At 42.9% G+C, this 25,559-nt stretch overlaps 31 non-coding genes across 31 annotated transcripts; all 31 read left to right on the top strand.

Annotated features, from left to right (window-relative positions):
* Positions 1 to 12: 12 nt before the first annotated feature.
* Positions 13 to 153, top strand: LOC134592934 (U4 spliceosomal RNA). The gene has a single exon (XR_010089489.1). It is a non-coding gene; the product is annotated as a U4 spliceosomal RNA (small nuclear RNA).
* Positions 154 to 629: 476 nt separating this feature from the next.
* On the top strand, positions 630 to 796 carry LOC134590333 (U1 spliceosomal RNA). The gene has a single exon (XR_010087273.1). It is a non-coding gene; the product is annotated as a U1 spliceosomal RNA (small nuclear RNA).
* An 899-nt stretch (positions 797 to 1,695) lies between these two features.
* On the top strand, positions 1,696 to 1,836 carry LOC134593854 (U4 spliceosomal RNA). The gene has a single exon (XR_010090276.1). It is a non-coding gene; the product is annotated as a U4 spliceosomal RNA (small nuclear RNA).
* A 472-nt stretch (positions 1,837 to 2,308) lies between these two features.
* LOC134591315 (U1 spliceosomal RNA) lies at positions 2,309 to 2,475 on the top strand. The gene has a single exon (XR_010088112.1). It is a non-coding gene; the product is annotated as a U1 spliceosomal RNA (small nuclear RNA).
* An 899-nt stretch (positions 2,476 to 3,374) lies between these two features.
* Positions 3,375 to 3,515, top strand: LOC134592419 (U4 spliceosomal RNA). Its single transcript, XR_010089049.1, has one exon. It is a non-coding gene; the product is annotated as a U4 spliceosomal RNA (small nuclear RNA).
* Positions 3,516 to 3,986: 471 nt separating this feature from the next.
* LOC134590023 (U1 spliceosomal RNA) lies at positions 3,987 to 4,153 on the top strand. Its single transcript, XR_010087009.1, has one exon. It is a non-coding gene; the product is annotated as a U1 spliceosomal RNA (small nuclear RNA).
* Positions 4,154 to 5,053: 900 nt separating this feature from the next.
* LOC134592933 (U4 spliceosomal RNA) lies at positions 5,054 to 5,194 on the top strand. The gene has a single exon (XR_010089488.1). It is a non-coding gene; the product is annotated as a U4 spliceosomal RNA (small nuclear RNA).
* Positions 5,195 to 5,664: 470 nt separating this feature from the next.
* Positions 5,665 to 5,831, top strand: LOC134590546 (U1 spliceosomal RNA). Its single transcript, XR_010087453.1, has one exon. It is a non-coding gene; the product is annotated as a U1 spliceosomal RNA (small nuclear RNA).
* An 899-nt stretch (positions 5,832 to 6,730) lies between these two features.
* LOC134592418 (U4 spliceosomal RNA) lies at positions 6,731 to 6,871 on the top strand. Its single transcript, XR_010089048.1, has one exon. It is a non-coding gene; the product is annotated as a U4 spliceosomal RNA (small nuclear RNA).
* A 468-nt stretch (positions 6,872 to 7,339) lies between these two features.
* Positions 7,340 to 7,506, top strand: LOC134591083 (U1 spliceosomal RNA). The gene has a single exon (XR_010087913.1). It is a non-coding gene; the product is annotated as a U1 spliceosomal RNA (small nuclear RNA).
* Positions 7,507 to 8,404: 898 nt separating this feature from the next.
* Positions 8,405 to 8,545, top strand: LOC134592932 (U4 spliceosomal RNA). The gene has a single exon (XR_010089487.1). It is a non-coding gene; the product is annotated as a U4 spliceosomal RNA (small nuclear RNA).
* Positions 8,546 to 9,015: 470 nt separating this feature from the next.
* On the top strand, positions 9,016 to 9,182 carry LOC134590022 (U1 spliceosomal RNA). Its single transcript, XR_010087008.1, has one exon. It is a non-coding gene; the product is annotated as a U1 spliceosomal RNA (small nuclear RNA).
* Positions 9,183 to 10,081: 899 nt separating this feature from the next.
* Positions 10,082 to 10,222, top strand: LOC134593411 (U4 spliceosomal RNA). The gene has a single exon (XR_010089897.1). It is a non-coding gene; the product is annotated as a U4 spliceosomal RNA (small nuclear RNA).
* A 472-nt stretch (positions 10,223 to 10,694) lies between these two features.
* On the top strand, positions 10,695 to 10,861 carry LOC134590020 (U1 spliceosomal RNA). The gene has a single exon (XR_010087007.1). It is a non-coding gene; the product is annotated as a U1 spliceosomal RNA (small nuclear RNA).
* Positions 10,862 to 11,760: 899 nt separating this feature from the next.
* On the top strand, positions 11,761 to 11,901 carry LOC134592931 (U4 spliceosomal RNA). The gene has a single exon (XR_010089486.1). It is a non-coding gene; the product is annotated as a U4 spliceosomal RNA (small nuclear RNA).
* Positions 11,902 to 12,376: 475 nt separating this feature from the next.
* LOC134590331 (U1 spliceosomal RNA) lies at positions 12,377 to 12,543 on the top strand. The gene has a single exon (XR_010087272.1). It is a non-coding gene; the product is annotated as a U1 spliceosomal RNA (small nuclear RNA).
* Positions 12,544 to 13,442: 899 nt separating this feature from the next.
* On the top strand, positions 13,443 to 13,583 carry LOC134592416 (U4 spliceosomal RNA). The gene has a single exon (XR_010089047.1). It is a non-coding gene; the product is annotated as a U4 spliceosomal RNA (small nuclear RNA).
* Positions 13,584 to 14,052: 469 nt separating this feature from the next.
* Positions 14,053 to 14,219, top strand: LOC134590718 (U1 spliceosomal RNA). The gene has a single exon (XR_010087600.1). It is a non-coding gene; the product is annotated as a U1 spliceosomal RNA (small nuclear RNA).
* An 899-nt stretch (positions 14,220 to 15,118) lies between these two features.
* Positions 15,119 to 15,259, top strand: LOC134592930 (U4 spliceosomal RNA). Its single transcript, XR_010089485.1, has one exon. It is a non-coding gene; the product is annotated as a U4 spliceosomal RNA (small nuclear RNA).
* A 457-nt stretch (positions 15,260 to 15,716) lies between these two features.
* On the top strand, positions 15,717 to 15,883 carry LOC134590728 (U1 spliceosomal RNA). The gene has a single exon (XR_010087609.1). It is a non-coding gene; the product is annotated as a U1 spliceosomal RNA (small nuclear RNA).
* An 899-nt stretch (positions 15,884 to 16,782) lies between these two features.
* On the top strand, positions 16,783 to 16,923 carry LOC134592929 (U4 spliceosomal RNA). Its single transcript, XR_010089484.1, has one exon. It is a non-coding gene; the product is annotated as a U4 spliceosomal RNA (small nuclear RNA).
* A 471-nt stretch (positions 16,924 to 17,394) lies between these two features.
* On the top strand, positions 17,395 to 17,561 carry LOC134591022 (U1 spliceosomal RNA). The gene has a single exon (XR_010087861.1). It is a non-coding gene; the product is annotated as a U1 spliceosomal RNA (small nuclear RNA).
* Positions 17,562 to 18,459: 898 nt separating this feature from the next.
* On the top strand, positions 18,460 to 18,600 carry LOC134592415 (U4 spliceosomal RNA). The gene has a single exon (XR_010089046.1). It is a non-coding gene; the product is annotated as a U4 spliceosomal RNA (small nuclear RNA).
* A 465-nt stretch (positions 18,601 to 19,065) lies between these two features.
* On the top strand, positions 19,066 to 19,232 carry LOC134590018 (U1 spliceosomal RNA). The gene has a single exon (XR_010087006.1). It is a non-coding gene; the product is annotated as a U1 spliceosomal RNA (small nuclear RNA).
* An 888-nt stretch (positions 19,233 to 20,120) lies between these two features.
* On the top strand, positions 20,121 to 20,261 carry LOC134592414 (U4 spliceosomal RNA). Its single transcript, XR_010089045.1, has one exon. It is a non-coding gene; the product is annotated as a U4 spliceosomal RNA (small nuclear RNA).
* A 470-nt stretch (positions 20,262 to 20,731) lies between these two features.
* LOC134590017 (U1 spliceosomal RNA) lies at positions 20,732 to 20,898 on the top strand. Its single transcript, XR_010087005.1, has one exon. It is a non-coding gene; the product is annotated as a U1 spliceosomal RNA (small nuclear RNA).
* An 899-nt stretch (positions 20,899 to 21,797) lies between these two features.
* On the top strand, positions 21,798 to 21,938 carry LOC134592413 (U4 spliceosomal RNA). The gene has a single exon (XR_010089044.1). It is a non-coding gene; the product is annotated as a U4 spliceosomal RNA (small nuclear RNA).
* Positions 21,939 to 22,409: 471 nt separating this feature from the next.
* On the top strand, positions 22,410 to 22,576 carry LOC134590016 (U1 spliceosomal RNA). The gene has a single exon (XR_010087004.1). It is a non-coding gene; the product is annotated as a U1 spliceosomal RNA (small nuclear RNA).
* Positions 22,577 to 23,475: 899 nt separating this feature from the next.
* LOC134592928 (U4 spliceosomal RNA) lies at positions 23,476 to 23,616 on the top strand. Its single transcript, XR_010089483.1, has one exon. It is a non-coding gene; the product is annotated as a U4 spliceosomal RNA (small nuclear RNA).
* A 457-nt stretch (positions 23,617 to 24,073) lies between these two features.
* Positions 24,074 to 24,240, top strand: LOC134589646 (U1 spliceosomal RNA). Its single transcript, XR_010086689.1, has one exon. It is a non-coding gene; the product is annotated as a U1 spliceosomal RNA (small nuclear RNA).
* Positions 24,241 to 25,139: 899 nt separating this feature from the next.
* LOC134592927 (U4 spliceosomal RNA) lies at positions 25,140 to 25,280 on the top strand. The gene has a single exon (XR_010089482.1). It is a non-coding gene; the product is annotated as a U4 spliceosomal RNA (small nuclear RNA).
* The last annotated feature ends 279 nt before the right edge of the window (positions 25,281 to 25,559 follow it).

The following is a 25,559-nucleotide window of genomic DNA, read 5'->3' as shown; positions in this document are numbered from 1 at the left end:
ACTTGAACAGTTAACTTTGCGCAGTGGCAGTATCGTAGCCCATGAGGTCAATCCGAGGCGTGATTATTGCTAATTGAAAACTTTACCCAATACCCCGCCATGATGACTTGAAATACAGTCAGCATTGGCAATTTTTGACAGGCTCTAAGGAGACTGAAAGATTGGTTTAAAAAAAGTTTATGGCGCCCCATGTCTAGGGCGTGTCTTACGTGACTCCCGTTTCTTCCTGAGCTCTGTTGCACCATTCCTTCCGCTGGCTTCTTAGCATTTCCCTTTTACCTTTCTCTCCCACTGAATCCACTTGTTTCCGGCAGCACACTATTCTCACTCCATGCTACGAATTCCCATCCTTCGGCTCATTGGTCTAGCATTTGCCTTTATGCAAATTGCTCCTTCGCACCCTGAGTCCAGCTCAATTATTCACACCTAACCACCTGAAGGCACTAAAATTACTGGTAGCTAAGGAAAACAACGATCAGCCACGAGGTTTGGTAATCTTTTGTAGCCTTCTATCATTTGGATTATTTATTTGCTTTTTTTTTTTTTTTTTTTAACTTGCTTTATTATTTCACCACAGCCTAAAGGAAAGGCTTCCCAGCGGGCGTGCCTTTGAATGTACCCGTCATGTCATACTTACCTGGCAGGGGAGCAATAGCCATGATCCCTAAGGTGGCTCTCCCAGAGTGAGGCTGGTTCATTGCACTCCGTACCAGTTGACCTCTGCGATTTCCTCAAATGTGGGAAACTCGACTGCATAATTTATGGTAGTGGGGGGCTGCGTTCGCGCTTTCCCCTGTGTTTGCTTGTTTGACAAAAATAGAGAACTTCACCAATTCTGACGAAGGATAATTTCAGCCACGGCACCCGTCTTCTTTGGCTCTTACTTTCCACATCAAGCAGGCAGCGACAATCATTTCCTAGGTTTGATCATTTTTATTATCTATGTTTTCTGGAGACCAGTTTTAAGCCAGAATTTCACTTTTTATTTTAACTTTTCAGCTTTTTTTTCATCATTTTTTTATCCTGACTTCTTTTGATTTATTGTATGCTTCAATGCAATGGAAGAAATAAAGAATTGGAGACCTATATTACGTCTTCCAACAGAACGTAACGTTTGATTGAATTTCTGGGAAAAAAAGATTTTCTGGATCAAGGCAGTGAATTGCCGCTTGAGACAATCAGACCAAACCTTAGGAATAGCTGGGTGGTCGCTAGCACTTACTAATGAACACCATGGAATTTTGAAAAAGCCACCACAAATGTTCTTTCAGCCCTGTTGAGTGTGGATGAAGAGAAGACAGGTGCTAGGCAAGGGTCATTCCTATCGATGGAGTCATGAAATGTGTGACTTTGGGGACAAACGTAGACCAGCGGATTGTGTACTCTGCCTAATGGCTGCTGTAGTAGAATCTTGGCAAAACTGTTTCCAAAGAGAGAAAAAAAATTGTACAAGGTTTGCTGCAAGATATGGTTGCCCTCACTCTCTGTTATAGGTTTGGAACCATTCCAAGATGCCATATAAGAAGACCGAGGAATTTGTTGGGGTTTAAGCTTCCCTGTAGGAGGAAGCGGGCCTAATTAGAATATTGCCTCCCATAATCCTTTGCAATGGCTTATGGTCATGAACTTTTTCTCACCGCTGTCTTAAAGTGTCCTTACGTGGTAGCTCTTAAAAGCTGGCCCACTTGAACAGCTAGCTTTGCGCAGTGGCAGTATCGTAGCCCATGAGGTCAATCCGAGGCGTGATTATTGCTAATTGAAAACTTTACCCAATACCCCGCCATGATGTCTTGAAATACAGTCAGCATTAGCAATTTTTGACAGGTTTTAAGGAGACTGAAAGATTGGTTTAATAAAAGTTTATGGCGCCCCATGTCTAGGGCGTGTCTTACGTGACTCCTGTTTCTTCCTGAGCTCTGTTGCACCATTCCTTCCGCTGGCTTCTTAGCATTTCCCTTTTACCTTTCTCTCCGACTGAATTCACTTGTTTCCGGCAGCACACTATTCTCACTACATGCTACGAATTCCCATCCTTCGGCTCATTGGCCTAGCATTTGCCTTTATGCAAATTGCTCCTTCGCACCCTGAATCCAGCTCAATTATTCACACCTAACCACCTGAAGGCACTAAAATTACTGGTAGCTAAGGAAAACAACGATCAGCCACGAGGTTTGGTAATCTTTTGTAGCCTTCTATCATTTGGATTATTTATTTGCTTTTTTTTTTTTTTAAACTTGCTTTATTATTTCACCACAGCCTAAAGGAAAGGCTTCCCAGCGGGCGTGCCTTTGAATGTACCCGTCATGTCATACTTACCTGGCAGGGGAGCAATAGCCATGATCCCTAAGGTGGCTCTCCCAGAGTGAGGCTGGTTCATTGCACTCCGTACCAGTTGACCTCTGCGATTTCCTCAAATGTGGGAAACTCGACTGCAAAATTTATGGTAGTGGGGGACTGCGTTCGCGATTTCCCCTGTGTTTGCTTGTTTGACAAAAATAGAGAACTTCACCAATTCTGACGAAGGATAATTTCAGCCACGGCACCCGTCTTCTTTGGCTCTTACTTTCCGCATCAAGCAGGCAGCGACAATCATTTCCTAGGCTTGATCATTTTTATTATCTATGTTTTCTGGAGACCAGTTTTAAGCCAGAATTTCACTTTTTATTTTAACTTTTCAGCTTTTTTTTCATCATTTTTTTATCCTGACTTCTTTTGATTTATTGTATGCTTCAATGCAATGGAAGAAATAAAGAATTGGAGACCTATATTACGTCTTCCAACAGAACGTAACGTTTGATTGAATTTCTGGGAAAAAAAGATTTTCTGGATCAAGGCAGTGAATTGCCGCTTGAGACAATCAGACCAAACCTTAGGAATAGCTGGGTGGTCGCTAGCACTTACTAATGAACACCATGGAATTTTGAAAAAGCCACCACAAATGTTCTTTCAGCCCTGTTGAGTGTGGATGAAGAGAAGACAGGTGCTAGGCAAGGGTCATTCCTATCGATGGAGTCATGAAATGTGTGACTTTGGGGACGAACGTAGACCAGCGGATTGTGTACTCTGCCTAATGGCTGCTGTAGTAGAATCTTGGCAAAACTGTTTCCAAAGAGAGAAAAAAAATTGTACAAGGTTTGCTGCAAGATATGGTTGCCCTCACTCTCTGTTATAGGTTTGGAACCATTCCAAGATGCCATATAAGAAGACCGAGGAATTTGTTGGGGTTTAAGCTTCCCTGTAGGAGGAAGCGGGCCTAATTAGAATATTGCCTCCCATAATCCTTTGCAATGGCTTATGGTCATGAACTTTTTCTCACCGCTGTCTTAAAGTGTCCTTACGTGGTAGCTCTTAAAAGCTGGCCCACTTGAACAGCTAGCTTTGCGCAGTGGCAGTATCGTAGCCCATGAGGTCAATCCGAGGCGTGATTATTGCTAATTGAAAACTTTACCCAATACCCCGCCATGATGACTTGAAATACAGTCAGCATTGGCAATTTTTGACAGGCTCTAAGGAGACTGAAAGATTGGTTTAATAAAAGTTTATGGCGCCCCATGTCTAGGGCGTGTCTTACGTGACTCCCGTTTCTTCCTGAGCTCTGTTGCACCATTCCTTCCGCTGGCTTCTTAGCATTTCCCTTTTACCTTTCTCTCCCACTGAATTCACTTGTTTCCGGCAGCACACTATTCTCACTACATGCTACGAATTCCCATCCTTCGGCTCATTGGCCTAGCATTTGCCTTTATGCAAATTGCTCCTTCGCACCCTGAATCCAGCTCAATTATTCACACCTAACCACCTGAAGGCACTAAAATTACTGGTAGCTAAGGAAAACAACGATCAGCCACGAGGTTTGGTAATCTTTTGTAGCCTTCTATCATTTGGATTATTTATTTGCTTTTTTTTTTTTTTAACTTGCTTTATTATTTCACCACAGCCTAAAGGAAAGGCTTCCCAGCGGGCGTGCCTTTGAATGTACCCGTCATGTCATACTTACCTGGCAGGGGAGCAATAGCCATGATCCCTAAGGTGGCTCTCCCAGAGTGAGGCTGGTTCATTGCACTCCGTACCAGTTGACCTCTGCGATTTCCTCAAATGTGGGAAACTCGACTGCATAATTTATGGTAGTGGGGGACTGCGTTCGCGCTTTCCCCTGTGTTTGCTTGTTTGACAAAAATAGAGAACTTCACCAATTCTGACGAAGGATAATTTCAGCCACGGCACCCGTCTTCTTTGGCTCTTACTTTCCGCATCAAGCAGGCAGCGACAATCATTTCCTAGGCTTGATCACTTTTATTATCTATGTTTTCTGGAGACCAGTTTTAAGCCAGAATTTCACTTTTTATTTTAACTTTTCAGCTTTTTTTTCATCATTTTTTTATCCTGACTTCTTTTGATTTATTGTATGCTTCAATGCAATGGAAGAAATAAAGAATTGGAGACCTATATTACGTCTTCCAACAGAACGTAACGTTTGATTGAATTTCTGGGAAAAAAAAGATTTTCTGGATCAAGGCAGTGAATTGCCGCTTGAGACAATCAGACCAAACCTTAGGAATAGCTGGGTGGTCGCTAGCACTTACTAATGAACACCATGGAATTTTGAAAAAGCCACCACAAATGTTCTTTCAGCCCTGTTGAGTGTGGATGAAGAGAAGACAGGTGCTAGGCAAGGGTCATTCCTATCGATGGAGTCATGAAATGTGTGACTTTGGGGACGAACGTAGACCAGCGGATTGTGTACTCTGCCTAATGGCTGCTGTAGTAGAATCTTGGCAAAACCGTTTCCAAAGAGAGAAAAAAAATTGTACAAGGTTTGCTGCAAGATATGGTTGCCCTCACTCTCTGTTATAGGTTTGGAACCATTCCAAGATGCCATATAAGAAGACCGAGGAATTTGTTGGGGTTTAAGCTTCCCTGTAGGAGGAAGCGGGCCTAATTAGAATATTGCCTCCCACAATCCTTTGCAATGGCTTATGGTCATGAACTTTTTCTCACCGCTGTCTTAAAGTGTCCTTACGTGGTAGCTCTTAAAAGCTGGCCCACTTGAACAGTTAACTTTGCGCAGTGGCAGTATCGTAGCCCATGAGGTCAATCCGAGGCGTGATTATTGCTAATTGAAAACTTTACCCAATACCCCGCCATGATGACTTGAAATACAGTCAGCATTGGCAATTTTTGACAGGCTCTAAGGAGACTGAAAGATTGGTTTAATAAAAGTTTATGGCGCCCCATGTCTAGGGCGTGTCTTACGTGACTCCCGTTTCTTCCTGAGCTCTGTTGCACCATTCCTTCCGCTGGCTTCTTAGCATTTCCCTTTTACCTTTCTCTCCCACTGAATTCACTTGTTTCCGGCAGCACACTATTCTCACTACATGCTACGAATTCCCATCCTTCGGCTCATTGGCCTAGCATTTGCCTTTATGCAAATTGCTCCTTTGCACCCTGAATCCAGCTCAATTATTCACACCTAACCACCTGAAGGCACTAAAATTACTGGTAGCTAAGGAAAACAACGATCAGCCACGAGGTTTGGTAATCTTTTGTAGCCTTCTATCATTTGGATTATTTATTTGCTTTTTTTTTTTTTAACTTGCTTTATTATTTCACCACAGCCTAAAGGAAAGGCTTCCCAGCGGGCGTGCCTTTGAATGTACCCATCATGTCATACTTACCTGGCAGGGGAGCAATAGCCATGATCCCTAAGGTGGCTCTCCCAGAGTGAGGCTGGTTCATTGCACTCCGTACCAGTTGACCTCTGCGATTTCCTCAAATGTGGGAAACTCGACTGCATAATTTATTGTAGTGGGGGACTGCGTTCGCGCTTTCCCCTGTGTTTGCTTGTTTGACAAAAATAGAGAACTTCACCAATTCTGATGAAGGATAATTTCAGCCACGGCACCCGTCTTCTTTGGCTCTTACTTTCCACATCAAGCAGGCAGCGACAATCATTTCCTAGGCTTGATCATTTTTATTATCTATGTTTTCTGGAGACCAGTTTTAAGCCAGAATTTCACTTTTTATTTTAACTTTTCAGCTTTTTTTTCATCATTTTTTTATCCTGACTTCTTTTGATTTATTGTATGCTTAAATGCAATGGAAGAAATAAAGAATTGGAGACCTATATTACGTCTTCCAACAGAACGTAACGTTTGATTGAATTTCTGGGAAAAAAAGATTTTCTGGATCAAGGCAGTGAATTGCCGCTTGAGACAATCAGACCAAACCTTAGGAATAGCTGGGTGGTCGCTAGCACTTACTAATGAACACCATGGAATTTTGAAAAAGCCACCACAAATGTTCTTTCAGCCCTGTTGAGTGTGGATGAAGAGAAGACAGGTGCTAGGCAAGGGTCATTCCTATCGATGGAGTCATGAAATGTGTGACTTTGGGGACGAACGTAGACCAGCGGATTGTGTACTCTGCCTAATGGCTGCTGTAGTAGAATCTTGGCAAAACTGTTTCCAAAGAGAGAAAAAAAATTGTACAAGGTTTGCTGCAAGATATGGTTGCCCTCACTCTCTGTTATAGGTTTGGAACCATTCCAAGATGCCATATAAGAAGACCGAGGAATTTGTTGGGGTTTAAGCTTCCCTGTAGGAGGAAGCGGGCCTAATTAGAATATTGCCTCCCATAATCCTTTGCAATGGCTTATGGTCATGAACTTTTTCTCACCGCTGTCTTAAAGTTTCCTTACGTTGTAGCTCTTAAAAGCTGGCCCACTTGAACAGCTAGCTTTGCGCAGTGGCAGTATCGTAGCCCATGAGGTCAATCCGAGGCGTGATTATTGCTAATTGAAAACTTTACCCAATACCCCGCCATGATGACTTGAAATACAGTCAGCATTGGCAATTTTTGACAGGCTCTAAGGAGACTGAAAGATTGGTTTAATAAAAGTTTATGGCGCCCCATGTCTAGGGCGTGTCTTACGTGACTCCCGTTTCTTCCTGAGCTCTGTTGCACCATTCCTTCCGCTGGCTTCTTAGCATTTCCCTTTTGCCTTTCTCTCCCACTGAATTCACTTGTTTCCGGCAGCACACTATTCTCACTACATGCTACGAATTCCCATCCTTCGGCTCATTGGCCTAGCATTTGCCTTTATGCAAATTGCTCCTTCGCACCCTGAATCCAGCTCAATTATTCACACCTAACCACCTGAAGGCACTAAAATTACTGGTAGCTAAGGAAAACAACGATCAGCCACGAGGTTTGGTAATCTTTTGTAGCCTTCTATCATTTGGATTATTTATTTGCTTTTTTTTTTTAACTTGCTTTATTATTTCACCACAGCCTAAATGAAAGGCTTCCCAGCAGGCGTGCCTTTGAATGTACCCATCATGTCATACTTACCTGGCAGGGGAGCAATAGCCATGATCCCTAAGGTGGCTCTCCCAGAGTGAGGCTGGTTCATTGCACTCCATACCAGTTGACCTCTGCGATTTCCTCAAATGTGGGAAACTCGACTGCATAATTTATGGTAGTGGGGGACTGCGTTCGCGCTTTCCCCTGCGTTTGCTTGTTTGACAAAAATAGAGAACTTCACCAATTCTGACGAAGGATAATTTCAGCCACGGCACCCGTCTTCTTTGGCTCTTACTTTCCGCATCAAGCAGGCAGCGACAATCATTTCCTAGGCTTGATCATTTTTATTATCTATGTTTTCTGGAGACCAGTTTTAAGCCAGAATTTCACATTTTATTTTAACTTTTCAGCTTTTTTTCATCATTTTTTTATCCTGACTTCTTTTGATTTATTGTATGCTTCAATGCAATGGAAGAAATAAAGAATTGGAGACCTATATTACGTCTTCCAACAGAACGTAACGTTTGATTGAATTTCTGGGAAAAAAAGATTTTCTGGATCAAGGCAGTGAATTGCCGCTTGAGACAATCAGACCAAACCTTAGGAATAGCTGGGTGGTCGCTAGCACTTACTAATGAACACCATGGAATTTTGAAAAAGCCACCACAAATGTTCTTTCAGCCCTGTTGAGTGTGGATGAAGAGAAGACAGGTGCTAGGCAAGGGTCATTCCTATCGATGGAGTCATGAAATGTGTGACTTTGGGGACGAACGTAGACCAGCGGATTGTGTACTCTGCCTAATGGCTGCTGTAGTAGAATCTTGGCAAAACCGTTTCCAAAGAGAGAAAAAAAATTGTACAAGGTTTGCTGCAAGATATGGTTGCCCTCACTCTCTGTTATAGGTTTGGAACCATTCCAAGATGCCATATAAGAAGACCGAGGAATTTGTTGGGGTTTAAGCTTCCCTGTAGGAGGAAGCGGGCCTAATTAGAATATTGCCTCCCACAATAATTTGCAATGGCTTATGGTCATGAACTTTTTCTCACCGCTGTCTTAAAGTGTCCTTACGTGGTAGCTCTTAAAAGCTGGCCCACTTGAACAGTTAACTTTGCGCAGTGGCAGTATCGTAGCCCATGAGGTCAATCCGAGGCGTGATTATTGCTAATTGAAAACTTTACCCAATACCCCGCCATGATGACTTGAAATACAGTCAGCATTGGCAATTTTTGACAGGCTCTAAGGAGACTGAAAGATTGGTTTAATAAAAGTTTATGGCGCCCCATGTCTAGGGCGTGTCTTACGTGACTCCCGTTTCTTCCTGAGCTCTGTTGCACCATTCCTTCCGCTGGCTTCTTAGCATTTCCCTTTTACCTTTCTCTCCCACTGAATTCACTTGTTTCCGGCAGCACACTATTCTCACTACATGCTACGAATTCCCATCCTTCGGCTCATTGGCCTAGCATTTGTCCTTATGCAAATTGCTCCTTCGCACCCTGAATCCAGCTCAATTATTCACACCTAACCACCTGAAGGCACTAAAATTACTGGTAGCTAAGGAAAACAACGATCAGCCACGAGGTTTGGTAATCTTTTGTAGCCTTCTATCATTTGGATTATTTATTTGCTTTTTTTTTTTTAAACTTGCTTTATTATTTCACCACAGCCTAAAGGAAAGGCTTCCCAGCGGGCGTGCCTTTGAATGTACCCGTCATGTCATACTTACCTGGCAGGGGAGCAATAGCCATGATCCCTAAGGTGGCTCTCCCAGAGTGAGGCTGGTTCATTGCACTCCGTACCAGTTGACCTCTGCGATTTCCTCAAATGTGGGAAACTCGACTGCATAATTTATGGTAGTGGGGGACTGCGTTCGCGCTTTCCCCTGTGTTTGCTTGTTTGACAAAAATAGAGAACTTCACCAATTCTGACGAAGGATAATTTCAGCCACGGCACCCGTCTTCTTTGGCTCTTACTTTCCGCATCAAGCAGGCAGCGACAATCATTTCCTAGGCTTGATCATTTTTATTATCTATGTTTTCTGGAGACCAGTTTTAAGCCAGAATTTCACTTTTTATTTTAACTTTTCAGCTTTTTTTTCATCATTTTTTTATCCTGACTTCTTTTGATTTATTGTATGCTTCAATGCAATGGAAGAAATAAAGAATTGGAGACCTATATTACGTCTTCCAACAGAACGTAACGTTTGATTGAATTTCTGGGAAAAAAAGTTTTTCTGGATCAAGGCAGTGAATTGCCGCTTGAGACAATCAGACCAAACCTTAGGAATAGCTGGGTGGTCGCTAGCACTTACTAATGAACACCATGGAATTTTGAAAAAGCCACCACAAATGTTCTTTCAGCCCTGTTGAGTGTGGATGAAGAGAAGACAGGTGCTAGGCAAGGGTCATTCCTATCGATGGAGTCATGAAATGTGTGACTTTGGGGACGAACGTAGACCAGCGGATTGTGTACTCTGCCTAATGGCTGCTGTAGTAGAATCTTGGCAAAACTGTTTCCAAAGAGAGAAAAAAAATTGTACAAGGTTTGCTGCAAGATATGGTTGCCCTCACTCTCTGTTATAGGTTTGGAACCATTCCAAGATGCCATATAAGAAGACCGAGGAATTTGTTGGGGTTTAAGCTTCCCTGTAGGAGGAAGCGGGCCTAATTAGAATATTGCCTCCCATAATCCTTTGCAATGGCTTATGGTCATGAACTTTTTCTCACCGCTGTCTTAAAGTGTCCTTACGTGGAAGCTCTTAAAAGCTGGCCCACTTGAACAGCTAGCTTTGCGCAGTGGCAGTATCGTAGCCCATGAGGTCAATCCGAGGCGTGATTATTGCTAATTGAAAACTTTACCCAATACCCCGCCATGATGACTTGAAATACAGTCAGCATTGGCAATTTTTGACAGGTTCTAAGGAGACTGAAAGATTGGTTTAATAAAAGTTTATGGCGCCCCATGTCTAGGGCGTGTCTTACGTGACTCCCGTTTCTTCCTGAGCTCTGTTGCACCATTCCTTCCGCTGGCTTCTTAGCATTTCCCTTTTACCTTTCTCTCCGACTGAATTCACTTGTTTCCGGCAGCACACTATTCTCACTACATGCTACGAATTCCCATCCTTCGGCTCATTGGCCTAGCATTTGCCTTTATGCAAATTGCTCCTTCGCACCCTGAATCCAGCTCAATTATTCACACCTAACCACCTGAAGGCACTAAAATTACTGGTAGCTAAGGAAAACAACGATCAGCCACGAGGTTTGGTAATCTTTTGTAGCCTTCTATCATTTGGATTATTTATTTGCTTTTTTTTTTTTTAAAACTTGCTTTATTATTTCACCACAGCCTAAAGGAAAGGCTTCCCAGCGGGCGTGCCTTTGAATGTACCCATCATGTCATACTTACCTGGCAGGGGAGCAATAGCCATGATCCCTAAGGTGGCTCTCCCAGAGTGAGGCTGGTTCATTGCACTCCGTACCAGTTGACCTCTGCGATTTCCTCAAATGTGGGAAACTCGACTGCATAATTTATGGTAGTGGGGGACTGCGTTCGCGCTTTCCCCTGTGTTTGCTTGTTTGACAAAAATAGAGAACTTCACCAATTCTGACGAAGGATAATTTCAGCCACGGCACCCGTCTTCTTTGGCTCTTACTTTCCGCATCAAGCAGGCAGTGACAATCATTTCCTAGGCTTGATCATTTTTATTATCTATGTTTTCTGGAGACCAGTTTTAAGCCAGAATTTCACTTTTTATTTTAACTTTTCAGCTTTTTTTTCATCATTTTTTTATCCTGACTTCTTTTGATTTATTGTATGCTTCAATGCAATGGAAGAAATAAAGAATTGGAGACCTATATTACGTCTTCCAACAGAACGTAACGTTTGATTGAATTTCTGGGAAAAAAAGATTTTCTGGATCAAGGCAGTGAATTGCCGCTTGAGACAATCAGACCAAACCTTAGGAATAGCTGGGTGGTCGCTAGCACTTACTAATGAACACCATGGAATTTTGAAAAAGCCACCACAAATGTTCTTTCAGCCCTGTTGAGTGTGGATGAAGAGAAGACAGGTGCTAGGCAAGGGTCATTCCTATCGATGGAGTCATGAAATGTGTGACTTTGGGGACGAACGTAGACCAGCGGATTGTGTACTCTGCCTAATGGCTGCTGTAGTAGAATCTTGGCAAAACTGTTTCCAAAGAGAGAAAAAAAATTGTACAAGGTTTGCTGCAAGATATGGTTGCCCTCACTCTCTGTTATAGGTTTGGAACCATTCCAAGATGCCATATAAGAAGACCGAGGAATTTGTTGGGGTTTAAGCTTCCCTGTAGGAGGAAGCGGGCCTAATTAGAATATTGCCTCCCACAATCCTTTGCAATGGCTTATGGTCATGAACTTTTTCTCACCGCTGTCTTAAAGTGTCCTTACGTGGTAGCTCTTAAAAGCTGGCCCACCTGAACAGTTAACTTTGCGCAGTGGCAGTATCGTAGCCCATGAGGTCAATCCGAGGCGTGATTATTGCTAATTGAAAACTTTACCCAATACCCCGCCATGATGACTTGAAATACAGTCAGCATTGGCAATTTTTGACAGGCTCTAAGGAGACTGAAAGATTGGTTTAAAAAAAGTTTATGGCGCCCCATGTCTAGGGCGTGTCTTACGTGACTCCCGTTTCTTCCTGAGCTCTGTTGCACCATTCCTTCCGCTGGCTTCTTAGCATTTCCCTTTTACCTTTCTCTCCCACTGAATCCACTTGTTTCCGGCAGCACACTATTCTCACTCCATGCTACGAATTCCCATCCTTCGGCTCATTGGTCTAGCATTTGCCTTTATGCAAATTGCTCCTTCGCACCCTGAGTCCAGCTCAATTATTCACACCTAACCACCTGAAGGCACTAAAATTACTGGTAGCTAAGGAAAACAACGATCAGCCACGAGGTTTGGTAATCTTTTGTAGCCTTCTATCATTTGGATTATTTATTTGCTTTTTTTTTTTTTTTTTTAACTTGCTTTATTATTTCACCACAGCCTACAGGAAAGGCTTCCCAGCGGGCGTGCCTTTGAATGTACCCGTCATGTCATACTTACCTGGCAGGGGAGCAATAGCCATGATCCCTAAGGTGGCTCTCCCAGAGTGAGGCTGGTTCATTGCACTCCGTACCAGTTGACCTCTGCGATTTCCTCAAATGTGGGAAACTCGACTGCATAATTTATGGTAGTGGGGGGCTGCGTTCGCGCTTTCCCCTGTGTTTGCTTGTTTGACAAAAATAGAGAACTTCACCAATTCTGACGAAGGATAATTTCAGCCACGGCACCCGTCTTCTTTGGCTCTTACTTTCCACATCAAGCAGGCAGCGACAATCATTTCCTAGGTTTGATCATTTTTATTATCTATGTTTTCTGGAGACCAGTTTTAAGCCAGAATTTCACTTTTTATTTTAACTTTTCAGCTTTTTTTTCATCATTTTTTTATCCTGACTTCTTTTGATTTATTGTATGCTTCAATGCAATGGAAGAAATAAAGAATTGGAGACCTATATTACGTCTTCCAACAGAACGTAACGTTTGATTGAATTTCTGGGAAAAAAAGATTTTCTGGATCAAGGCAGTGAATTGCCGCTTGAGACAATCAGACCAAACCTTAGGAATAGCTGGGTGGTCGCTAGCACTTACTAATGAACACCATGGAATTTTGAAAAAGCCACCACAAATGTTCTTTCAGCCCTGTTGAGTGTGGATGAAGAGAAGACAGGTGCTAGGCAAGGGTCATTCCTATCGATGGAGTCATGAAATGTGTGACTTTGGGGACGAACGTAGACCAGCGGATTGTGTACTCTGCCTAATGGCTGCTGTAGTAGAATCTTGGCAAAACTGTTTCCAAAGAGAGAAAAAAAATTGTACAAGGTTTGCTGCAAGATATGGTTGCCCTCACTCTCTGTTATAGGTTTGGAACCATTCCAAGATGCCATATAAGAAGACCGAGGAATTTGTTGGGGTTTAAGCTTCCCTGTAGGAGGAAGCGGGCCTAATTAGAATATTGCCTCCCATAATCCTTTGCAATGGCTTATGGTCATGAACTTTTTCTCACCGCTGTCTTAAAGTGTCCTTACGTGGTAGCTCTTAAAAGCTGGCCCACTTGAACAGCTAGCTTTGCGCAGTGGCAGTATCGTAGCCCATGAGGTCAATCCGAGGCGTGATTATTGCTAATTGAAAACTTTACCCAATACCCCGCCATGATGACTTGAAATACAGTCAGCATTGGCAATTTTTGACAGGCTCTAAGGAGACTGAAAGATTGGTTTAATAAAAGTTTATGGCGCCCCATGTCTAGGGCGTGTCTTACGTGACTCCCGTTTCTTCCTGAGCTCTGTTGCACCATTCCTTCCGCTGGCTTCTTAGCATTTCCCTTTTACCTTTCTCTCCCACTGAATTCACTTGTTTCCGGCAGCACACTATTCTCACTACATGCTACGAATTCCCATCCTTCGGCTCATTGGCCTAGCATTTGCCTTTATGCAAATTGCTCCTTCGCACCCTGAATCCAGCTCAATTATTCACACCTAACCACCTGAAGGCACTAAAATTACTGGTAGCTAAGGAAAACAACGATCAGCCACGAGGTTTGGTAATCTTTTGTAGCCTTCTATCATTTGGATTATTTATTTGCTTTTTTTTTTTTTACTTGCTTTATTATTTCACCACAGCCTAAAGGAAAGGCTTCCCAGCGGGCGTGCCTTTGAATGTACCCGTCATGTCATACTTACCTGGCAGGGGAGCAATAGCCATGATCCCTAAGGTGGCTCTCCCAGAGTGAGGCTGATTCATTGCACTCCGTACCAGTTGACCTCTGCGATTTCCTCAAATGTGGGAAACTCGACTGCATAATTTATGGTAGTGGGGGACTGCGTTTGCGCTTTCCCCTGTGTTTGCTTGTTTGACAAAAATAGAGAACTTCACCAATTCTGACGAAGGATAATTTCAGCCACGGCACCCGTCTTCTTTGGCTCTTACTTTCCGCATCAAGCAGGCAGTGACAATCATTTCCTAGGCTTGATCATTTTTATTATCTATGTTTTCTGGAGACCAGTTTTAAGCCAGAATTTCACTTTTTATTTTAACTTTTCAGCTTTTTTTTCATCATTTTTTTATCCTGACTTCTTTTGATTTATTGTATGCTTCAATGCAATGGAAGAAATAAAGAATTGGAGACCTATATTACGTCTTCCAACAGAACGTAACGTTTGATTGAATTTCTGGGAAAAAAAGATTTTCTGGATGAAGGCAGTGAATTGCCGCTTGAGACAATCAGACCAAACCTTAGGAATAGCTGGGGGGTCGCTAGCACTTACTAATGAACACCATGGAATTTTGAAAAAGCCACCACAAATGTTCTTTCAGCCCTGTTGAGTGTGGATGAAGAGAAGACAGGTGCTAGGCAAGGGTCATTCCTATCGATGGAGTCATGAAATGTGTGACTTTGGGGACGAACGTAGACCAGCGGATTGTGTACTCTGCCTAATGGCTGCTGTAGTAGAATCTTGGCAAAACTGTTTCCAAAGAGAGAAAAAAAATTGTACAAGGTTTGCTGCAAGATATGGTTGCCCTCACTCTCTGTTATAGGTTTGGAACCATTCCAAGATGCCATATAAGAAGACCGAGGAATTTGTTGGGGTTTAAGCTTCCCTGTAGGAGGAAGCGGGCCTAATTAGAATATTGCCTCCCACAATCCTTTGCAATGGCTTATGGTCATGAACTTTTTCTCACCGCTGTCTTAAAGTGTCCTTACGTGGTAGCTCTTAAAAGCTGGCCCACTTGAACAGTTAACTTTGCGCAGTGGCAGTATCGTAGCCCATGAGGTCAATCCGAGGCGTGATTATTGCTAATTGAAAACTTTACCCAATACCCCGCCATGATGACTTGAAATACAGTCAGCATTGGCAATTTTTGACAGGCTCTAAGGAGACTGAAAGATTGGTTTAAAAAAAGTTTATGGCGCCCCATGTCTAGGGCGTGTCTTACGTGACTCCCGTTTCTACCATTCCTTCCGCTGGCTTCCTTGCATTTCCCTTTTACCTTTCTCTCCCACTGAATCCACTTGTTTCCGGCAGCACACTATTCTCACTACATGCTACGAATTCCCATCCTTCGGCTCATTGGCCTAGCATTTGCCTTTATGCAAATTGCTCCTTCGCACCCTGAATCCAGCTCAATTATTCACACCTAACCACCTGAAGGCACTAAAATTACTGGTAGCTAAGGAAAACAACGATCAGCCACGAGGTTTGGTAATCTTTTGTAGCCTTCTATCATTTGGATTATTTATTTGCTTTTTTTTTTTTTTTAAACTTGCTTTATTATTTCACCACAGCCTAAAGGAAAGGCTTCCCAGCGGGCGTGCCTTTGAATGTACCCGTCATGTCATACTTACCTGGCAGGGGAGCAAAAGCCATGATCCCTAAGGTGGCTCTCCCAGAGTGAGGCTGGTTCATTGCACTCCGTACCAATTGACCTCTGCGATTTCCTCAAATGTGGGAAACTCGACTGCATAATTTATGGTAGTGGGGGACTGCGTTCGCGCTTTCCCCTGTGTTTGCTTGTTTGACAAAAATAGAGAACTTCACCAATTCTGACGAAGGATAATTTCAGCCATGGCACCCGTCTTCTTTGGCTCTTACTTTCCACATCAAGCAGGCAGCGACAATCATTTCCTAGGCTTGATCATTTTTATTATCTATGTTTTCTGGAGACCAGTTTTAAGCCAGAATTTCACTTTTTATTTTAACTTTTCAGCTTTTTTTTCATCATTTTTTTATCCTGACTTCTTTTGATTTATTGTATGCTTCAATGCAATGGAAGAAATAAAGAATTGGAGACCTATATTACGTCTTCCAACAGAACGTAACGTTTGATTGAATTTCTGGGAAAAAAAGATTTTCTGGATCAAGGCAGTGAATTGCCGCTTGAGACAATCAGACCAAACCTTAGGAATAGCTGGGTGGTCGCTAGCACTTACTAATGAACACCATGGAATTTTGAAAAAGCCACCACAAATGTTCTTTCAGCCCTGTTGAGTGTGGATGAAGAGAAGACAGGTGCTAGGCAAGGGTCATTCCTATCGATGGAGTCATGAAATGTGTGACTTTGGGGACGAACGTAGACCAGCGGATTGTGTACTCTGCCTAATGGCTGCTGTAGTAGAATCTTGGCAAAACTGTTTCCAAAGAGAGAAAAAAAATTGTACAAGGTTTGCTGCAAGATATGGTTGCCCTCACTCTCTGTTATAGGTTTGGAACCATTCCAAGATGCCATATAAGAAGACCGAGGAATTTGTTGGGGTTTAAGCTTCCCTGTAGGAGGAAGCGGGCCTAATTAGAATATTGCCTCCCACAATCCTTTGCAATGGCTTATGGTCATGAACTTTTTCTCACCGCTGTCTTAAAGTGTCCTTACGTGGTAGCTCTTAAAAGCTGGCCCACTTGAACAGTTAACTTTGCGCAGTGGCAGTATCGTAGCCCATGAGGTCAATCCGAGGCGTGATTATTGCTAATTGAAAACTTTACCCAATACCCCGCCATGATGACTTGAAATACAGTCAGCATTGGCAATTTTTGACAGGCTCTAAGGAGACTGAAAGATTGGTTTAAAAAAAGTTTATGGCGCCCCATGTCTAGGGCGTGTCTTACGTGACTCCCGTTTCTTCCTGAGCTCTGTTGCACCATTCCTTCCGCTGGCTTATTAGCATTTCCTTTTTACCTTTCTCTCCCACTGAATCCATTTGTTTCCGGCAGCACACTATTCTCACTCCATGCTACGAATTCCCATCCTTCGGCTCATTGGTCTAGCATTTGCCTTTATGCAAATTGCTCCTTCGCACCCTGAATCCAGCTCAATTATTCACACCTAACCACCTGAAGGCACTAAAATTACTGGTAGCTAAGGAAAACAACGATCAGCCACGAGGTTTGGTAATCTTTTGTAGCCTTCTATCATTTGGATTATTTATTTGCTTTTTTTTTTTTTTAACTTGCTTTATTATTTCACCACAGCCTAAAGGAAAGGCTTCCCAGCGGGCGTGCCTTTGAATGTACCCGTCATGTCATACTTACCTGGCAGAGGAGCAATAGCCATTATCCCTAAGGTGGCTCTCCCAGAGTGAGGCTGGTTCATTGCACTCCGTACCAGTTGACCTCTGCGATTTTCTCAAATGTGGGAAACTCGACTGCATAATTTATGGTAGTGGGGGACTGCGTTCGCGCTTTCCCCTGTGTTTGCTTGTTTGAAAAAATAGAGAACTTCACCAATTCTGACGAAGGATAATTTCAGCCACGGCACCCGTCTTCTTTGGCTCTTACTTTCCGCATCAAGCAGGCAGCGACAATCATTTCCTAGGCTTGATCATTTTTATTATCTATGTTTTCTGGAGACCAGTTTTAAGCCAGAATTTTACTTTTTATTTTAACTTTTCAGCTTTTTTTTCATCATTTTTTTATCCTGACTTCTTTTGATTTATTGTATGCTTCAATGCAATGGAAGAAATAAAGAATTGGAGACCTATATTACGTCTTCCAACAGAACGTAACGTTTGATTGAATTTCTGGGAAACAAAGATTTTCTGGATCAAGGCAGTGAATTGCCGCTTGAGACAATCAGACCAAACCTTAGGAATAGCTGGGTGGTCGCTAGCACTTACTAATGAACACCATGGAATTTTGAAAAAGCCACCACAAATGTTCTTTCAGCCCTGTTGAGTGTGGATGAAGAGAAGACAGGTGCTAGGCAAGGGTCATTCCTATCGATGGAGTCATGAAATGTGTGACTTTGGGGACGAACGTAGACCAGCGGATTGTGTACTCTGCCTAATGGCTGCTGTAGTAGAATCTTGGCAAAACCGTTTCCAAAGAGAGAAAAAAAATTGTTCAAGGTTTGCTGCAAGATATGGTTGCCCTCACTCTCTGTTATAGGTTTGGAACCATTCCAAGATGCCATATAAGAAGACCGAGGAATTTGTTGGGGTTTAAGCTTCCCTGTAGGAGGAAGCGGGCCTAATTAGAATATTGCCTCCCATAATCCTTTGCAATGGCTTATGGTCATGAACTTTTTCTCACCGCTGTCTTAAAGTGTCCTTACGTGGAAGCTCTTAAAAGCTGGCCCACTTGAACAGCTAGCTTTGCGCAGTGGCAGTATCGTAGCCCATGAGGTCAATCCGAGGCGTGATTATTGCTAATTGAAAACTTTACCCAATACCCCGCCATGATGACTTGAAATACAGTCAGCATTGGCAATTTTTGACAGGCTCTAAGGAGACTGAAAGATTGGTTTAATAAAAGTTTATGGCGCCCCATGTCTAGGGCGTGTCTTACGTGACTCCCGTTTCTTCCTGAGCTCTGTTGCACCATTCCTTCCGCTGGCTTCTTAGCATTTCCCTTTTACCTTTCTCTCCCACTGAATTCACTTGTTTCCGGCAGCACACTATTCTCACTACATGCTACGAATTCCCATCCTTCGGCTCATTGGCCTAGCATTTGCCTTTATGCAAATTGCTCCTTCGCACCCTGAATCCAGCTCAATTATTCACACCTAACCACCTGAAGGCACTAAAATTACTGGTAGCTAAGGAAAACAACGATCAGCCACGAGGTTTGGTAATCTTTTGTAGCCTTCTATCATTTGGATTATTTATTTTTATTTTTTTTACTTGCTTTATTATTTCACCACAGCCTAAAGGAAAGGCTTCCCAGCGGGCGTGCCTTTGAATGTACCCGTCATGTCATACTTACCTGGCAGGGGAGCAATAGCCATGATCCCTAAGGTGGCTCTCCCAGAGTGAGGCTGGTTCATTGCACTCCGTACCAGTTGACCTCTGCGATTTCCTCAAATGTGGGAAACTCGACTGCATAATTTATGGTAGTGGGGGACTGCGTTCGCGCTTTCCCCTGTGTTTGCTTGTTTGACAAAAATAGAGAACTTCACCAATTCTGACGAAGGATAATTTCAGCCACGGCACCCGTCTTCTTTGGCTCTTACTTTCCGCATCAAGTAGGCAGCGACAATCATTTCCTAGGCTTGATCATTTTTATTATCTATGTTTTCTGGAGACCAGTTTTAAGACAGAATTTCACTTTTTATTTTAACTTTTCAGCTTTTTTTTTATCCTGACTTCTTTTGATTTATTGTATGCTTCAATGCAATGGAAGAAATAAAGAATTGGAGACCTATATTACGTCTTCCAACAGAACGTAACGTTTGATTGAATTTCTGGGAAAAAAAGATTTTCTGGATCAAGGCAGTGAATTGCCGCTTGAGACAATCAGACCAAACCTTAGGAATAGCTGGGTGGTCGCTAGCACTTACTAATGAACACCATGGAATTTTGAAAAAGCCACCACAAATGTTCTTTCAGCCCTGTTGAGTGTGGATGAAGAGAAGACAGGTGCTAGGCAAGGGTCATTCCTATCGATGGAGTCATGAAATGTGTGACTTTGGGGACGAACGTAGACCAGCGGATTGTGTACTCTGCCTAATGGCTGCTGTAGTAGAATCTTGGCAAAACTGTTTCCAAAGAGAGAAAAAAAATTGTACAAGGTTTGCTGCAAGATATGGTTGCCCTCACTCTCTGTTATAGGTTTGGAACCATTCCAAGATGCCATATAAGAAGACCGAGGAATTTGTTGGGGTTTAAGCTTCCCTGTAGGAGGAAGCGGGCCTAATTAGAATATTGCCTCCCATAATCCTTTGCAATGGCTTATGGTCATGAACTTTTTCTCACCGCTGTCTTAAAGTGTCCTTACGTGGTAGCTCTTAAAAGCTGGCCCACTTGAACAGCTAGCTTTGCGCAGTGGCAGTATCGTAGCCCATGAGGTCAATCCGAGGCGTGATTATTGCTAATTGAAAACTTTACCCAATACCCCGCCATGATGACTTGAAATACAGTCAGCATTGGCAATTTTTGACAGGCTCTAAGGAGACTGAAAGATTGGTTTAATAAAAGTTTATGGCGCCCCATGTCTAGGGCGTGTCTTACGTGACTCCCGTTTCTTCCTGAGCTCTGTTGCACCATTCCTTCCGCTGGCTTCTTAGCATTTCCCTTTTACCTTTCTCTCCCACTGAATTCACTTGTTTCCGGCAGCACACTATTCTCACTACATGCTACGAATTCCCATCCTTCGGCTCATTGGCCTAGCATTTGCCTTTATGCAAATTGCTCCTTCGCACCCTGAATCCAGCTCAATTATTCACACCTAACCACCTGAAGGCACTAAAATTACTGGTAGCTAAGGAAAACAACGATCAGCCACGAGGTTTGGTAATCTTTTGTAGCCTTCTATCATTTGGATTATTTATTTGCTTTTTTTTTTTTTAACTTGCTTTATTATTTCACCACAGCCTAAAGGAAAGGCTTCCCAGCGGGCGTGCCTTTGAATGTACCCGTCATGTCATACTTACCTGGCAGGGGAGCAATAGCCATGATCCCTAAGGTGGCTCTCCCAGAGTGAGGCTGGTTCATTGCACTCCGTACCAGTTGACCTCTGCGATTTCCTCAAATGTGGGAAACTCGACTGCATAATTTATGGTAGTGGGGGACTGCGTTCGCGCTTTCCCCTGTGTTTGCTTGTTTGACAAAAATAGAGAACTTCACCAATTCTGACGAAGGATAATTTCAGCCACGGCACCCGTCTTCTTTGGCTCTTACTTTCCGCATCAAGCAGGCAGCGACAATCATTTCCTAGGCTTGATCATTTTTATTATCTATGTTTTCTGGAGACCAGTTTTAAGCCAGAATTTCACTTTTTATTTTAACTTTTCAGCTTTTTTTTCATCATTTTTTTATCCTGACTTCTTTTGATTTATTGTATGCTTCAATGCAATGGAAGAAATAAAGAATTGGAGACCTATATTACGTCTTCCAACAGAACGTAACGTTTGATTGAATTTCTGGGAAAAAAAGATTTTCTGGATCAAGGCAGTGAATTGCCGCTTGAGACAATCAGACCAAACCTTAGGAATAGCTGGGTGGTCGCTAGCACTTACTAATGAACACCATGGAATTTTGAAAAAGCCACCACAAATGTTCTTTCAGCCCTGTTGAGTGTGGATGAAGAGAAGACAGGTGCTAGGCAAGGGTCATTCCTATCGATGGAGTCATGAAATGTGTGACTTTGGGGACGAACGTAGACCAGCGGATTGTGTACTCTGCCTAATGGCTGCTGTAGTAGAATCTTGGCAAAACTGTTTCCAAAGAGAGAAAAAAAATTGTACAAGGTTTGCTGCAAGATATGGTTGCCCTCACTCTCTGTTATAGGTTTGGAACCATTCCAAGATGCCATATAAGAAGACCGAGGAATTTGTTGGGGTTTAAGCTTCCCTGTAGGAGGAAGTGGGCCTAATTAGAATATTGCCTCCCATAATCCTTTGCAATGGCTTATGGTCATGAACTTTTTCTCACCGCTGTCTTAAAGTGTCCTTACGTGGTAGCTCTTAAAAGCTGGCCCACTTGAACAGCTAGCTTTGCGCAGTGGCAGTATCGTAGCCCATGAGGTCAATCCGAGGCGTGATTATTGCTAATTGAAAACTTTACCCAATACCCCGCCATGATGACTTGAAATACAGTCAGCATTGGCAATTTTTGACAGGCTCTAAGGAGACTGAAAGATTGGTTTAATAAAAGTTTATGGCGCCCCATGTCTAGGGCGTGTCTTACGTGACTCCCGTTTCTTCCTGAGCTCTGTTGCACCATTCCTTCCGCTGGCTTCTTAGCATTTCCCTTTTACCTTTCTCTCCCACTGAATTCACTTGTTTCCGGCAGCACACTATTCTCACTACATGCTACGAATTCCATCCTTCGGCTCATTGGCCTAGCATTTGCCTTTATGCAAATTGCTCCTTCGCACCCTGAATCCAGCTCAATTATTCACACCTAACCACCTGAAGGCACTAAAATTACTGGTAGCTAAGGAAAACAACGATCAGCCACGAGGTTTGGTAATCTTTTGTAGCCTTCTATCATTTGGATTATTTATTTGCTTTTTTTTTTTTTTTAACTTGCTTTATTATTTCACCACAGCCTAAAGGAAAGGCTTCCCAGCGGGCGTGCCTTTGAATGTACCCGTCATGTCATACTTACCTGGCAGGGGAGCAATAGCCATGATCCCTAAGGTGGCTCTCCCAGAGTGAGGCTGGTTCATTGCACTCCGTACCAGTTGACCTCTGCGATTTCCTCAAATGTGGGAAACTCGACTGCATAATTTATGGTAGTGGGGGACTGCGTTCGCGCTTTCCCCTGTGTTTGTTTGTTTGACAAAAATAGAGAACTTCACCAATTCTGATGAAGGATAATTTCAGCCACGGCACCCGTCTTCTTTGGCTCTTACTTTCCACATCAAGCAGGCAGCTACAATCATTTCCTAGGCTTGATCATTTTTATTATCTATGTTTTCTGGAGACCAGTTTTAAGCCAGAATTTCACTTTTTATTTTAACTTTTCAGCTTTTTTTTCATCATTTTTTTATCCTGACTTCTTTTGATTTATTGTATGCTTCAATGCAATGGAAGAAATAAAGAATTGGAGACCTATATTACGTCTTCCAACAGAACGTAACGTTTGATTGAATTTCTGGGAAAAAAAGATTTTCTGGATCAAGGCAGTGAATTGCCGCTTGAGACAATCAGACCAAACCTTAGGAATAGCTGGGTGGTCGCTAGCACTTACTAATGAACACCATGGAATTTTGAAAAAGCCGCCACAAATGTTCTTTCAGCCCTGTTGAGTGTGGATGAAGAGAAGACAGGTGCTAGGCAAGGGTCATTCCTATCGATGGAGTCATGAAATGTGTGACTTTGGGGACGAACGGAGACCAGCGGATTGTGTACTCTGCCTAATGGCTGCTGTAGTAGAATCTTGGCAAAACCGTTTCCAAAGAGAGAAAAAAAATTGTACAAGGTTTGCTGCAAGATATGGTTGCCCTCACTCTCTGTTATAGGTTTGGAACCATTCCAAGATGCCATATAAGAAGACCGAGGAATTTGTTGGGGTTTAAGCTTCCCTGTAGGAGGAAGCGGGCCTAATTAGAATATTGCCTCCCACAATAATTTGCAATGGCTTATGGTCATGAACTTTTTCTCACCGCTGTCTTAAAGTGTCCTTACGTGGTAGCTCTTAAAAGCTGTCCCACTTGAACAGTTAACTTTGCGCAGTGGCAGTATCGTAGCCCATGAGGTCAATCCGAGGCGTGATTATTGCTAATTGAAAACTTTACCCAATACCCCGCCATGATGACTTGAAATACAGTCAGCATTGGCAATTTTTGACAGGCTCTAAGGAGACTGAAAGATTGGTTTAATAAAAGTTTATGGCGCCCCATGTCTAGGGCGTGTCTTACGTGACTCCCGTTTCTACCATTCCTTCCGCTGGCTTCCTTGCATTTCCCTTTTACCTTTCTCTCCCACTGAATCCACTTGTTTCCGGCAGCACACTATTCTCACTACATGCTACGAATTCCCATCCTTCGGCTCATTGGCCTAGCATTTGCCTTTATGCAAATTGCTCCTTCGCACCCTGAATCCAGCTCAATTATTCACACCTAACCACCTGAAGGCACTAAAATTACTGGTAGCTAAGGAAAACAACGATCAGCCACGAGGTTTGGTAATCTTTTGTAGCCTTCTATAATTTGGATTATTTATTTGCTTTTTTTTTTTTTTTAAACTTGCTTTATTATTTCACCACAGCCTAAAGGAAAGGCTTCCCAGCAGGCGTGCCTTTGAATGTACCCGTCATGTCATACTTACCTGGCAGGGGAGCAAAAGCCATGATCCCTAAGGTGGCTCTCCCAGAGTGAGGCTGGTTCATTGCACTCCGTACCAGTTGACCTCTGCGATTTCCTCAAATGTGGGAAACTCGACTGCATAATTTATGGTAGTGGGGGACTGCGTTCGCGCTTTCCCCTGTGTTTGCTTGTTTGACAAAAATAGAGAACTTCACCAATTCTGACGAAGGATAATTTCAGCCACGGCACCCGTCTTCTTTGGCTCTTACTTTCCACATCAAGCAGGCAGCGACAATCATTTCCTAGGCTTGATCATTTTTATTATCTATGTTTTCTGGAGACCAGTTTTAAGCCAGAATTTCACTTTTTATTTTAACTTTTCAGCTTTTTTTTCATCATTTTTTTATCCTGACTTCTTTTGATTTATTGTATGCTTCAATGCAATGGAAGAAATAAAGAATTGGAGACCTATATTACGTCTTCCAACAGAACGTAACGTTTGATTGAATTTCTGGGAAAAAAAGATTTTCTGGATCAAGGCAGTGAATTGCCGCTTGAGACAATCAGACCAAACCTTAGGAATAGCTGGGTGGTCGCTAGCACTTACTAATGAACACCATGGAATTTTGAAAAAGCCACCACAAATGTTCTTTCAGCCCTGTTGAGTGTGGATGAAGAGAAGACAGGTGCTAGGCAAGGGTCATTCCTATCGATGGAGTCATGAAATGTGTGACTTTGGGGACGAACGTAGACCAGCGGATTGTGTACTCTGCCTAATGGCTGCTGTAGTAGAATCTTGGCAAAACTGTTTCCAAAGAGAGAAAAAAAATTGTACAAGGTTTGCTGCAAGATATGGTTGCCCTCACTCTCTGTTATAGGTTTGGAACCATTCCAAGATGCCATATAAGAAGACCGAGGAATTTGTTGGGGTTTAAGCTTCCCTGTAGGAGGAAGCGGGCCTAATTAGAATATTGCCTCCCACAATCCTTTGCAATGGCTTATGGTCATGAACTTTTTCTCACCGCTGTCTTAAAGTGTCCTTACGTGGTAGCTCTTAAAAGCTGGCCCACTTGAACAGTTAACTTTGCGCAGTGGCAGTATCGTAGCCCATGAGGTCAATCCGAGGCGTGATTATTGCTAATTGAAAACTTTACCCAATACCCCGCCATGATGACTTGAAATACAGTCAGCATTGGCAATTTTTGACAGGCTCTAAGGAGACTGAAAGATTGGTTTAAAAAAAGTTTATGGCGCCCCATGTCTAGGGCGTGTCTTACGTGACTCCCGTTTCTTCCTGAGCTCTGTTGCACCATTCCTTCCGCTGGCTTCTTAGCATTTCCTTTTTACCTTTCTCTCCCACTGAATCCATTTGTTTCCGGCAGCACACTATTCTCACTCCATGCTACGAATTCCCATCCTTCGGCTCATTGGTCTAGCATTTGCCTTTATGCAAATTGCTCCTTCGCACCCTGAATCCAGCTCAATTATTCACACCTAACC

The sequence above is a fragment of the Pelobates fuscus genome, chromosome 2, assembly GCF_036172605.1.
Source record: "Pelobates fuscus isolate aPelFus1 chromosome 2, aPelFus1.pri, whole genome shotgun sequence".
In the NCBI taxonomy this organism is placed as follows: Eukaryota; Metazoa; Chordata; class Amphibia; order Anura; family Pelobatidae; genus Pelobates; species Pelobates fuscus.
This window is presented reverse-complemented; position numbering and strand designations above follow the sequence as displayed.